This window comes from Lactuca saligna, chromosome 4, assembly GCF_052625555.1.
Source record: "Lactuca saligna cultivar CGN05327 chromosome 4, ASM5262555v1, whole genome shotgun sequence".
In the NCBI taxonomy this organism is placed as follows: Eukaryota; Viridiplantae; Streptophyta; class Magnoliopsida; order Asterales; family Asteraceae; genus Lactuca; species Lactuca saligna.
This window is the reverse complement of record NC_136420.1, coordinates 14,742,127-14,756,249: the sequence shown is the minus strand read 5'-3', so window position 1 is coordinate 14,756,249 and position 14,123 is coordinate 14,742,127.

The window sequence follows — 14,123 nt, the reverse complement described above, 5'->3', positions numbered from 1 at the left end:
GGGGGATAAGGAGAGAAAGACTCTTGCATCAAGAGAATGGTGCAAGAAATATGAGAGCCCAAGACTCTTATTTATACTAATTAAATTTTCAAAAACTACTCTCCATAATTACTTAATGACCTTTTAGTTATATAAACAACTAAACACCCCGTTATAATACAATTTTAAATAGATTTAACGATATTTTTACTAAACTAATTTCGAAAGAACTCAACATTAGTCTTATAATGACCGCATCGTCGATACCTTTCTAATGATATATACATATGTATATATATATATATATATATATATATATATATGTGTGTGTGTGTGTGTGTGTACGTATATATGATGTATATTTTATTTTAATATGTAAATATGCTATTATAATTTGTAACTCGTTCATACGAACTCCGTTTTTGATGTTATTTATATCCACGCGTAGGTGAAGATGTACTTACAACTTTCGTTTAGACTCCGTTGGCTAGTTTTGACTTTATTTTTTAAGTTATATTTTTAACAGGTCGGAACATGATTGGTCCGTTAAAATCTCATAACTTCTTCATTTGATGTCCATTTTCGTCTTTCTTTTTATCGTTACGCTACTAATAACGAGATCTTCGATTCTTGTTTAGGTTGTGTCGGCTAAAAACCGCTCGATCTAATATCGAATTTCGGGTTGTACACTACTAATCCGAAACATCGAAAAATCATAACTCCCTCATACGAAGTCAGATTTGGGCGTTCTTTTTATGGACATTTTTGGTTTAACGTATTCTACGACTTTCGTTTAGATCGCTAAGGCTAAATCTCGCTCTATCGTAAATTCACTATTTACATTTCCTAATATCGTGCCGGTTCCGTCGCGAAACTTCGACGAGTCATAACTTCTTCGTTATAACTCGGATTTCGGCGGTCTTTATATGTACGGAAACCTTGTAAAATATACTACAACTTGGTTAAAATTATTTATTCTAAATAATATTTTTCCGAAAAGTCATTTTCGATACTTATTGCCACTAAATTGACTAGCCCGGATTTACGGGCGTTACAACACATGGGATTGGTGGCAGCATATTGTTGTGGGTGATGATGTTAAACTTTATTTAACTCATTTGAAATTTTGAATCATTGTGAAATGGATTGTATTAAATTGTGAATTTTGTGAATTCAACTGTAAATATACTGTATTAAATTATATAATTTATGTTATATATATATATATATATATATATATATATATATATATATATATATATATATATAGTTATATAGTTATAAATTATGAATGAAAATACTAAATTGTAAAACTTCTGAATTTTCCATTTTTTTTAAGAAAAAGCACTAAAAAGTTAGGATTTTTATATGTTTATTAAGCATTCACATGTTTAATAACTATAAAATGGGGTTCTTAGAGTTCTTAATATTTTTGGGTTCTCATTTGTGTAAGGTTTTGAGCATTCTAACACTCCTAAGGTGTACATGCAACCCTAGAAACATTGGATCTATGTTTGTCTAAAATACATGAATTTTTTTTTATTTCCAAGGTTCTTAATCCTCTTTAGCATACATGGGGAACTTTAAACATAAAAGATAGCTAGAAATACATACATTGTAGTGATTTGGATTCCTTGAAAACCTTGTGAGCCTAGCACCCCAAGTGTAATGCCTCAAATGTCTCACACAACACCAAATGCACTTGGAATAAACTTGAGAGTAATGTCACACTTCTAAAAATCATCTTGCCCTCTCTATATGCTCCAGTGGCCGATTTTGGTGAGCAATGTGTTACTTATATAGTGTGTTACAATTTGGGTTACACCATGTAAATCGTAATTGTCATGACCTTTGATTTCCATGACCATGGGTTCTATAATCACGATGGAGCATCCTATGGTTTTTAACCCAACTTAATAATCCATGAAGCATTAGCCCACTATACAAGTATGGATGATTTACACAATCAACCCATATATTTAATTAGTTACCTTTTTGATCACTTAATTAATTCTAAATTAATTCTTAATCAATACTAATTAAATAATATTATTATTATTAGAACTTATAATATATTAATAAACCATAAGTGTTATTTCTCTCATTTTAGTGTATCTAAATTAGGGGTGTCAATTTATGACACGACACGATAAAAATACACAACACGAAACGAAATTGAGACGAAATCAAAATTCGAATTCGTTTTCGTGTCGTGTTCGTGTCAAGTATAAAAAACACGATGTCGTGTCGTGTCATGTTCGTGTTTACAAATCCACACGAAATTGACACGATTGAGCATATGTTTGTCGTGTTTTTCGTGTTTGTCGTTTTTATCGTGTTATATATGATTAAATATGAATTAAATAAAGTAATAGTTATGTAATATTATCATTGTCGTCTCGTGTCGTGTTGTCGTTTTTTAATTGGTTTGTTTTCGTGTTAGTGAAAAAAAACACGACATCGTGTCGTGTCGTGTTCGTGTTACAAAAAATATTATCGTGTCGTGTCGTGTCAGACAAAAACACGACACGACGGCCCGATTTGACAGGCCTAATCTAAATGCATGATGCCATGTAACCCAAATGGACCATGCTAAATCGGGTCAAGTACATACCAGAAATACTTATGGACTTAGACACCTTATCCAAAAGTCTCCCACTTGGATAAGTCTAATAACTATAACTACAAGTATGACTTCAGGACCCGATCAGCAATCGTAGCTCTTTCAAGGTCTCTCGGAACAGAGATGATAATGATACGGAATTTAAGATAAGTGATCATATAATCCTCTGTTTTAGATATCAGATGGACAAATACATGGAACAATGTATTACTTATTATCCAACAGTTTGTTTCCCGATTTTTGATTTGTTTGACAAAGAACTTAATCGAACACATCAATTTAGTTCTGCCCGGACCCGATACATAGGTCAAAACAAAATCATCGAGGGGCCCATATATCACTTCTAATCCAAGAAGGAACAGATAAACTTTGAATTATATGCTCGTTCTACTATTTTTTGAACCACACACAAAAGTACGTTTTATAACATCGAGTTACCAATGCGGTTTCGTACGATCAATGTACTACCAACTCATAGGCAACAAGTCATATATCTAGGTTTGAAGACTTATATGATATTACCGTCTCACGATCACTCGAGATAAATTCCATGAAGTGATACCAGTGAGCGTGGGTTGAGCCCAATACTCAGAACTTATGAGTACTCATGAAGTGTTGTAGCACCACTTTGCTACAAGCCAACCTCATGACAGTCTTGATTCATATCTACTTCCGACATATGACCGACTGTGGAGAATTTGAATAATATGTAATACACAACATAAATATTCTAGAAGTCAAAACTTGCAAAAGAAATAATAGTAAACGATTGACAAAAGATAGCAACACTTTACTCATAAATAAACACACCTTTTATTCATCATCAGATGTTAATTACACTTTACAAATTTCAGAGCTATCTAACTTCTAAAACTAATATCATCCTTTAGCCCTATGCGCATCGCATGTTGAAGATGCTTAACCCTACCCAGTCCCTTCGTCAGGGGATCGGCTGGGTTCTCATCCGATGATACCCTCTTTGCCACGAGGAGTCCTTTTTCTATACGATGTCTGAGAAATGGTATATTATGTCGATGTGTCTGGATCTTCCATGATCCCTTGGTTCTTTCGCTAAGGCAAATGCACTTTCACTATCACAAAAAATTTCATAGGATCCTTTATAGCTGGTACTACGTCGAGGTCTCCAATAAAGTTCTTCAGCCATATCACCTCCTTTTCTGCCTCGCTTGCTACTATATACTATGATTCGCAAGTTGAATCAGCCACTGTCTCCTGCTTTGCACTTTTCCAAGTAATTGCTCCTCTATTTAAGGTAAAGACCCAGCCTGAATGTGAGCGGAAATTATCCCTATCAGTCTGGAAGCTAGCATCACTATACCCTACAACTCTCAAGTCATCACTCCCACCGAGGGTAAGGACCCAGTCCTTAGTCCTCCGAAGGTACTTGAGAATGTTCTTTACCGCAGTCCAGTGAGCCTTGCTAGGGTTCCCCTGATATTTCTTGACCATGCTCAAGTCAAAGGCCACATCAGGACGAGTACAAGTCATAGCATACATGATCAAGCCAACAACGGAAGCATCAGGTACTCGAATCATTTCTGCTATCTCAACCTCGGTACTCGGGCTCTGAGTCTTACTCAATCTGGCGTTACTCTGGATAGGTAACTCTCCTTTCTTGGAATCCTGCATGTTGAACCTCTTCAGCACCTTATCCAAGTAGGTACTCTGACTAAGTCCAATTAGTCTTTTACTCCGGTCTCTCAAAATCCTTATCCCTAGAATATAGGCATCTTCTCCTAGGTCTTTCATAGTAAAACACTTCCCAAGCCAGGACTTCACTTTCTGCAAGGTTGGGATGTCATTTCCTATGAGAAGTATGTCATCCACATACAATACCAAAGGGCTATCTATACTCCCACTAACCTTGACATATACACAAGATTCATCTTCACTCCTCAAAAAGACAAACTCTTTGACTTTCTCATTGAAACAAATATTCCATCTACGAGGTGATTGTTTCAATCCATTGATGGATTTCTCAAGCTTACACACTCAATTAGGGTATTCTGTACTGACACAACCCTCTGGCTGATATATGTAAACATCTTCAACCAAACTTCCATTAAGGAAGGCGGTTTTGACATCCATTTGCCATATTTCATAATCATGAAATGCAGCAATGGCTAACAGGACCCTAATAGACTTAATCTTTGCTACTGGTGAAAAGGTCTCATCATAATCAACTCCCGAAGTTTGAGAAAAGACCTTTGCAACTAGTCGCGCCTTATACGTGTGCACACTACCATTCATGTCGGTCTTCTTCTTGAAGATCCATTTGCACCCAACTGTCTTACGACCTGGCACATTGTCAACCAAGTCCCAAACTTGATTGTCATGCATGGACTGTATCTCATTTAGATGAATCAGGGCTTGCTATGGCTTCCGCATAGTTGTTAGGTTCATCCAGACATACCAGTTTCTCATCACTGATACTCACCTTCCGTATTAATATGAAAACCATAGTAGTGCTCAAGTGCATTCCTAACCCTTGTGGAATGCCTCAGAGGTACAGACTCGTCAATTGGATCAACAAGAGTTTCCTCTTCAGGTTGACTCCTAGGGTTTGAGGTTTCTTCACCACTTGACTCTAGAATTCCTTCAAGGTCAATTTGCCTCCCACTGTTTCCTTAGCTTATGAACTCTCTTTCTCGAAAGACACCCCTTCTTGCTACAAAGACCACATTTTCACTGGGTCTGTAGAAAAGATAACCAAAAGATTTCTGTGGGTAGTCAATGAAAATACACCTCTCACTTCGAGGTTCGAGTTTATCGTGAGTTTCGCGTCTTACGAAAGCCTCACAACCCCAAATCTTGATGTGGGCTAGACTAGGAACTTTTCCAGTCCACATCTCATGAGGTGTTTTGGAAACCTTCTTTGTTGGGACTAGATTAAGGATATGCACGGCAGTCTCTAAGGCATACCCCCAGATTGAGATTGGTAGCGAAGCTCGACTCATCATGGAACAAACCATATCCAAAAAGGTTCGATTACGCCTCTCAACTACACCATTCAGCTGTGGTGTCCTGGGAGGTGTCAATTATGAGACAATCCCACATTTCTTAAGATAGTAGAGGAACTCTATACTAAGATACTCACCACCACGATCGGATCGAAGCATCTTAATGTTCCTGCCCAATTGATTCTCAACTTATTGTTTAAAATCTTCAAACATTTCAAAAATCTCCGACTTATGCTTGATTAAGTAGACATATCCATATCTACTATAATCATCTATAAAAGTCACATAATAACGATTAGCATCCCTTGTGGCAGTTTTGAAGGGTCCACACACATCTGTGTGCACTAGATCCAACAAACCTTCACCCCTTGCACAAGAACCAGTAAAGGGTGACTTTGTTATTTTACCAAGTAAGCATGATTCACAACTATCATCTGACTTTAGGTCAAATGACTCCAAGACTCCATCCTTTTGGAGTTGGCCTATGCGTTTCTTGCTTACATGTCCAAGACGACAATGCCATAATGATGCTTTATCCAAGTTATTATTATTAGAAGAATCAATACACGACACATTATTTCCTAGGTTATCCACAATAGACACATCTTCATACACACTATTACAAGGTAGTGCTTTAACATAAAGAACATTATCAAAGAAAGCATTTATTCCACCAACTTCATTATCAAAAGAAAAGGTAAAACCTTGTTTGTACAAAGCATGAAAGGAAATAATACTTCTTGCCATTTCAGGCGAGCAACAACATTTATTCATATCTAATGTAAACCCACTACTTAGCAAAAAAGAATAAACTCCAATCTTGGTGACAGGTGAAGCTTTCCTATTCCCCGTAATCAAGTTTATCTTTCCATGCTCCACATTTATTCATATCTAATGTAAACCCAACAACATTTATTCATATCTAATGTAAACCCACTACTTAGCAAAATAGGGGTGAGCTATTAGACAATATTGTGTAAATACCTTCATGCGTGGGTTTTACTTTCCCATCCTTTATGTATTGCTGGTACTTTGGGCAGTTCTGCTTCCAATGCGACTTTTCATGGCAATAGAAGCATTCAACCTCTTTTAGGTCAGAAGGAGTGACAAAACCTTTCTTGGTTCCACTTGAAGAGGAGACTTCAAGGGTCTTACCCTTGGTACCCTTCGAAGGGTTCTTCCTCTTTTTCCTTCTATTTTTCCCGATTGCCAAGACAAGGGAGGAGTTTGGAGTAGGAGTAGGAGTGGCAACAATCGACTTACCTTTAAGACTCGTTTCAGTGGTCTTAAGGAGTCCTTGATGCTTGCTGAGGGTAACTTCCTCCTTGTTCATGTGGTATGTCATAAGGAATTGATCATAACACGAGGGCAAGGAGTGCAAAATGATATCTATTGCCAACTCCTTGGGGAAGTTGACATTAAGTTTCAGCAATCGGTTCACATACCTTTGCATTTTGTGCAAGTGGCCGGTGATGGGTTCACCATCCTTCATTCGGGTTGTTATCAGGGAGAAAGTGATGTCATACCTCTCTTGTTGAGCACTTTAATGGTAGCGGTCCATCAAGTCTTGGTGCATCTCAAAAGGGTAATAGTCCTCATAGCACTTTTTGAGTTCAACTGTCATAGTAGCCATCATGATACATGCCACTTTGGTGGCATATCTTTCATGATCCCGAAAGTGAGCGATCTCCTGAGGGGTAGCAGTGGACTCATCAATATTTTTCAGCTCCTTATCAAGGACATATTCCTTGTCCTCATAGCGAGTGACCATCCTGATGTTCCGGATCCAATCCATAAAGTTGGAACCATCAAAGATGTCTCTCCCACAAAGGTTCATGAGAGAGAAGGAGTCGGTAGGGTTTAAGCCAGAAGCAGCATTGTTGGTAGACATCTGGTAAAAGAAGAAAAACAAGTTTAGATTAGATATAACAATAGTCCTTAATAAAAAACCCAAATGTAATATTAAGGATAGGAACAATCACAATATATTATAACTTAGAAGAGGGATGACGTAATCTAAGCTATAACATATTTGAAAGGTAGGTGAATGATGATTCAGCAATTTCTACCATGAAAACGAAATATAAATTATTAGGTTTTAATCGTTTTTAGAAACTCCTAGATTCTTTTGAGATTCATTGAACTTTTCAACGACATGTTTCAATCTCGAGTTTGCCTTCAAGTTTTGTGACTGGGATGCCAAGGATCACAAAACAAGGTGTGAAGTAACCATGCAAAGTACTTGATACCCTTAATGTTTTTCACTCAATCGATGTGCCGGTTAGCCACACACACTCCACCGACCTATGAAAAACCTTAAGTCACCCTTTTCCTACCTTTTTAAGTCCAAGTTAGTGTGCCGGTTAACCATACATGCTCCACTATCGACTTAATCAATGTGAAAAGTGTAATTTCATGGTTAGCACCTTATTCACATTTTCCTAAAGTAACTAAGATTGAGAATTTATAAAAGATGTTAGTTACTTTATAATAATCATTATACTTTTAATGAGAATTTTTAAGTCATTGTCCTACTCGTTCGGCTAACGACCATCCACCAGTCAAGGAAGCGATGGGTGAGAGTGGACACCCATTAAGCTGTCATTTTATAGGCAAAAACCTTATACCCCCCTTATAGACCGTCTTCGTGAATGAGGCCTACTAACGGTAAAACGACTTGATCTTATACATAAATATATTATTAACTTATAATATTATAAAGTATAAGGGTTGGATTTTAACTTTTAAAATTCTAGGGGTTGGAACTAAAGTTTACTAGATGACTTTACATGTTCCAAAACCAGAGGGCAAGTTTTGTAACTTTACAAAACTTCCCAATTCACAACTTATGAGTTATTGTTTATTATAAATGAAGACTCTTCATTTTTTGTAACTTATGTGTTCTTTTAATGGATTTATTATAAAGTAACTTTTGGTTATCCATAACTTGAGGATAAGTTAAGGACTCCATTAAAACACAGCATGATCATGAATTAACTACCAATCAATAGCACATAGTTCCAATGATCTTGCAAGAACTCATAAGAACATGAAGATTCATATCAAAATTTCAAGAACATATGAACACATATAAATATGGAATTTTGATATTGGGCATTGTAAATGGCTTAGAACAACAATTACACCATCTAAAATAAGTTTTAAAACACCAAAACAGTTTAGGGTAATGTTTCTAGTCCATTTCCAGCAGCAAAATTTCGGAAATCTGCACTCTGTCTGACCAACTCGCCGAGTTGGTTGAAGATTCGCTTGGACTCGTCAAGTCCCCCCATGGACTCGGTGAGTCCCCTATACATACATCAAGAATTTCAACTTTTTCACTATATTGCATCAAGTATCAAACAAACAAGCCTAGGTTCTAATACCACTGTAGGGTTTTGAGCATTCTAACACTCCTAAGGTGTATATGCAACCCTAGAAACCTTGGATCTATGTTTGTCTAAAATACATGCAAAATGTGATTTCCAAGGTTCTTAATCCTATCTAGCATACATGGGGAACTTTAAACATAAAAGATATCTAGAAATACATACCTTGTAGTGATTTGGATTCCTTGAAAACCTTGTGAGCCTAGCACCCCAAGTGCGATGCCTCAAATGTCTCACACAACACCAAATGCACTTGGAATAAACTTGAGAGTAATGTCACACTTCTAAAAATTGGCTTGCCATCTCTATATGCTCTAGTGGCCGATTTTGGTGAGCAATGTGTTACTTATATAGTGTGTTACAATTAGGGTTACACCATGTAAACCCTAATTGTCATGACCTTTCATTTCGATGACCCATGGGTTCTATAATCACCATGGAGCATCAATTGAGCATCCTATGGGTTTTAGCCCAACTTGATAATCCATGAAGCATTAGCACACTATACAAGCATGGATGATTTACACAACCAACACATATATTTAATTAGTCACCTTTTTTATCACTTAATTAAAACTAAATTAATTCTTGATCAATACTAATTAAATAATATTATTAATATATTAGAACTTATAATATATTAATAAACCATCAATGTTATTTCTCTCATTTTAGTCTATCGAAATGCATGATGCCATGTAACCCAAATGGGCCATGCTAAATCGGATCAAGTACATATTAGAAATAGTTATGGACTTAGACACATTATCCAGCAATTTGAACCACTCCATATATATATATATATATATATATATATATATATATATATATATATGTATATATATATTTATATATTGTGACATCCCCAATTTCACGGCCAGAAAAGACCGGTTTTGTTTATACTTTATTTCAAAATCAGAGTAACCTTTTAATAAACGAATTGCGGAATTTGTCCCAAAACAATAATATGATAAAAATTTATCAAAAGCATTTCCTTAGAAATGTATTTCATTAAAAGACTTGGGATGTCATGTTCGATACAGTACATAAATATAAACAGTACATTATAAGCCTTACAACAGTTATTTACAACTAATGACCTATAATCCAAAAGTCCCTCATCATCATCATAATTATGCTCTGAATCCACTACCTGTAAACAGAAAGCTGAGTGGGTCAGGCTTGGGAGCCTGGTGAGCATATAGGGTTTTCAACCCACAAATAATAATAAATTTATTAATTTCACCGATCAACAATAAATTTATTAATTTCATCAACCAACAATAACCCTGATTACCCATTCCCGTTATCCTCACTTTACGTCCCTAAACACCTATACAAGGGACATAGTCTAAGGATTTTATCATCGGGATGGATACTACTGCTAAGGGGGTTCCTCAACAATAAATGTCCTAAAGGCAACCATGAGGCGGATGGAGTACACCGGTGAACACATCGTTCACAACACCTACAGGTTGCGAGCCTGCTAGCGTTCCATTGGACTGTCTAGAAGAGTCTGTGGTCGTAATCCATACTCCGCTAGATGACTGGAACAACAACAACATCGAGGCCTCTCATCATTTTAACACACATCAATTATTTTGTCTACCCATATTCTACCCAACATATTTGTAGATAAAATACATATACAGTTTATAACTTGTATAAAACATTGTATTCAACAATCATCTCAAATAAACAATCAATATGATTACACATAACACGTATTTTATAGAAAATACTTCATATCTATGTGTAAGATGAAAGTGACTATACACTCACCTGACGAGAAAGCTAGCTCAGCGGCTAATACTTCAACTATCGTTTTTAAATAAAAGTTCTTTAGCGAAAAACCGAAAACTGCGCGGCAAATAGAGTTCGAAACCGAAAGCTCTATTTCGTTGGGCTCTCTAATGCACCATAGCGTCACTTAAAGAAAAATAATAAAAGATCCTAAAGTCGGGCATCAAGGTTGCGAGATAGTTTGGAAAAGAAACTAATAGAATTTGTGAATAAAACGAACAAAATTTGAAATCTATTTATACTAATTTCTTTTAACCGCCATATACACGTCCATACATTTTTATTGCTTACTTATTTATATGGCACCTTTAAAATTCGACACCTCATCCATAATTTCAACACCTCATCCATAATTTTGACACCAATTAGCAAAAAGTAAGAATTGCTTCTTATAACAACACGTATGTTATGACTGGGGTTGTAAGATTGAGCAGCATGAAATCATGCAGGTATACGTATGGACTAATAGATAGTAAATTAAAACCCAATCTTTCATAAATAGTTTAATATATCTAAATATATACCTTGCTTTTAAAACCATAAAAACTAGATGTATACGAATTTAGACGTCTATTTTTATAATAAAGTGATAATTGATCATAACAAATAAAAATCATAATTTATAAAATATATAATATGTATTATTCTACAAACTTTAATAAATGATAACTAACGTCGTACAATATAACTAACAATTATCGTTTCATTACTTGAGTTCACCCTTTAATGTATTTTGATCAAATACATCTTATAATATATAATTTGTAATTTTAGGTTCGTTACAACTTTCGTTATTATATACACACAATATTTGTCAAATGTCCACGCATATAACATATACTCAAATAATTACTTTTCATTTATTCTTAAAAGGTTACAATCATCGACCGACACAAATACAAATTTTATAATGATGTCAAGCAAGAAACGCGGACGTTACATATATAGACTGTCTAATTTTGTGAGACTGTGAGACGCAATCCTAATCACTCATTTTTTAGATAAAAAAATCATTTTTAAAATGGAAAATAATTGAACATTTTTGAATTTTTTTAACATTATTTCATCATTTATAATTTCAAAAAAACTTAAACAATAGCAAAAATAATAAAAAATACATTTTTTTTCACATTTTAGTAGAATATTAAAATATTTTACATATCTGACAAATTTAGTTGAATATTCTAAGATTCTAAAAATCACATTAGAATATTTAAAGTTAATGTGCTATTAGAACATTTCACATATATAAAAAGAACGGTAATTTATTTATTTATTTTTCAGGCAAAAAAAGTAACGAAAATAATAATTTAAAAAAGAATTTTTTTTCATTTTATTTTGTATTTTAAAATTATTTTTAGATTACGTCTTACGGTTTCACAAAATTAGTATGTTCTCAAATGAACCTGAATATATATATATATATATATATATATATATATATATATATATATATATATATAGAGAGAGAGAGAGAGAGAGAGAGAGAGAGAAAGAGAGTTAGGTTCATATATAAACCTTAATTATTGTGTGAATGTGTGAACCAATGAGAATTTAGAAAAACAATAAATGATTAATTAAATAAGTAAAAGGTAATTTTGGAAGTTTAAATATAATTATTTACTAACCAAAAAATGAAGTCGTATATTTTCCTTAAATCATGGTTTCGGTTACAAGCATGCAAGAATACTAATTACTTTTTTGTTATTTATTAACTACTGTTTTTTATTGTACAGACCATGTTAAATTATTCTTCAAACCATTTGCAGTTAATTTTTTTTTCTAGAATGTTAATATTATTCTTAAAGAATATTAGTTGTGGTCATGTTAATGGATATTGATCCAAAAAAGTTGAAGCATAAAGAATTTTAGACCTTATATTCTTGAAGAATTATTGAATTCTCAAAGAATTCTTCAATTATAACAAATTAATCATGTTACAGACTTTTTTATTCAAACTATTATTTTCGATAATATATGCTGTAATATACCATATTCTTAAAGAATACACAAACAATAATAAACAAAATTGAAATACAATAACGAAGGTAGCACTAATTCTGAAAGAATATACTCTAATTGATGTTATTAAAAAATTTAATCATGCTAAATGATGAAGTTATTCTTAAAGAATTTAAATATGCAGAATATATTATATCGTATTTTTAAAGAACGCACAGATAATATTAAACTTCTCTTTTTACAAAAATTAAATGTGGTTGCAATCGGTTACATAAATTCTTTCAATACATTCCTTATTGAGAATTAATCAAAATATAAATTATGTCTTTATAATAATTATTTTTAATTTCTTATTAAAAAGAAATGTTTATGTGTATTGTGTTCCATTGTAATTATGGTATACCATATAATCTTAGCCATATATACATCTAAGTCTAATGGTCCAAAACTTGTCATACACTCACATAATATATATCATTCACCTTTAATCCTAACCTTATATATATATATATATATATATATATATATGTGTGTGTGTGTGTGTGTGTGTGTGTGTGTGCGTGCGTGCGCGCGTGTGAGTAGGATCAAATGAGAACACCTAAAATGTAACGTCCATAGATTAGGGATAGTCAATTTAAGGACAATAAGCGTCAAAAATGACTTTTTGATGGAAGATTATTTTGAAGGAATAATCTTAACTAAGTTGTAGTATACGTTACAAGGATTCCGTACATATAAATAGCGTTGAAATCCGAGTTATAACGAAGAAGTTATTATCTGTCGAAATTTCGCGATAGAACTGACACGACGCTGAATGACGTAAAAAGTGAATTTACGCTAGAGCAATATTTAGCCTTAACGATCTAAACGAAAGTCGTAGAGTTCGTTAAACCCTGACTGTGCATAAAAAGAACGTTGAAATCCGACTTCGTATGAGTAAGTTATGATTTTTCTAAGTTTCGACTTAGCGATATACAGCCTGAATACTCGATTTGAGATCGATCGGTTTTTAGCCAAAACAATCTAAACAAGAATCGAAGATCTTGTTGACAGTAGTGCAACGGTAAAAAGACAGACGAAAACAGACGTCGGAGGAAGAAATTATGAATTTATAACGGAGTTTTCTTATCTCGGCCTACTAAAAATAAATAATAAAAATAAATTCAAAGTTAGCCGACAAAGTCTGAACGAAAGTTGTAGAGCATAGTCTCACCTACTCGCGTGGATATAAAGAACGTCGAAACCGGAGTTCATATGAGGAAGATATGAATTTTTAAAGTTTAGTAAATAAATAAAATATTAAATTTAATTATAAATTTTGATATTATCCAGGGGGGTGTCAGCGACCTTATCCAGGTTACGCCCAGCTTAACTAAATATTACGCC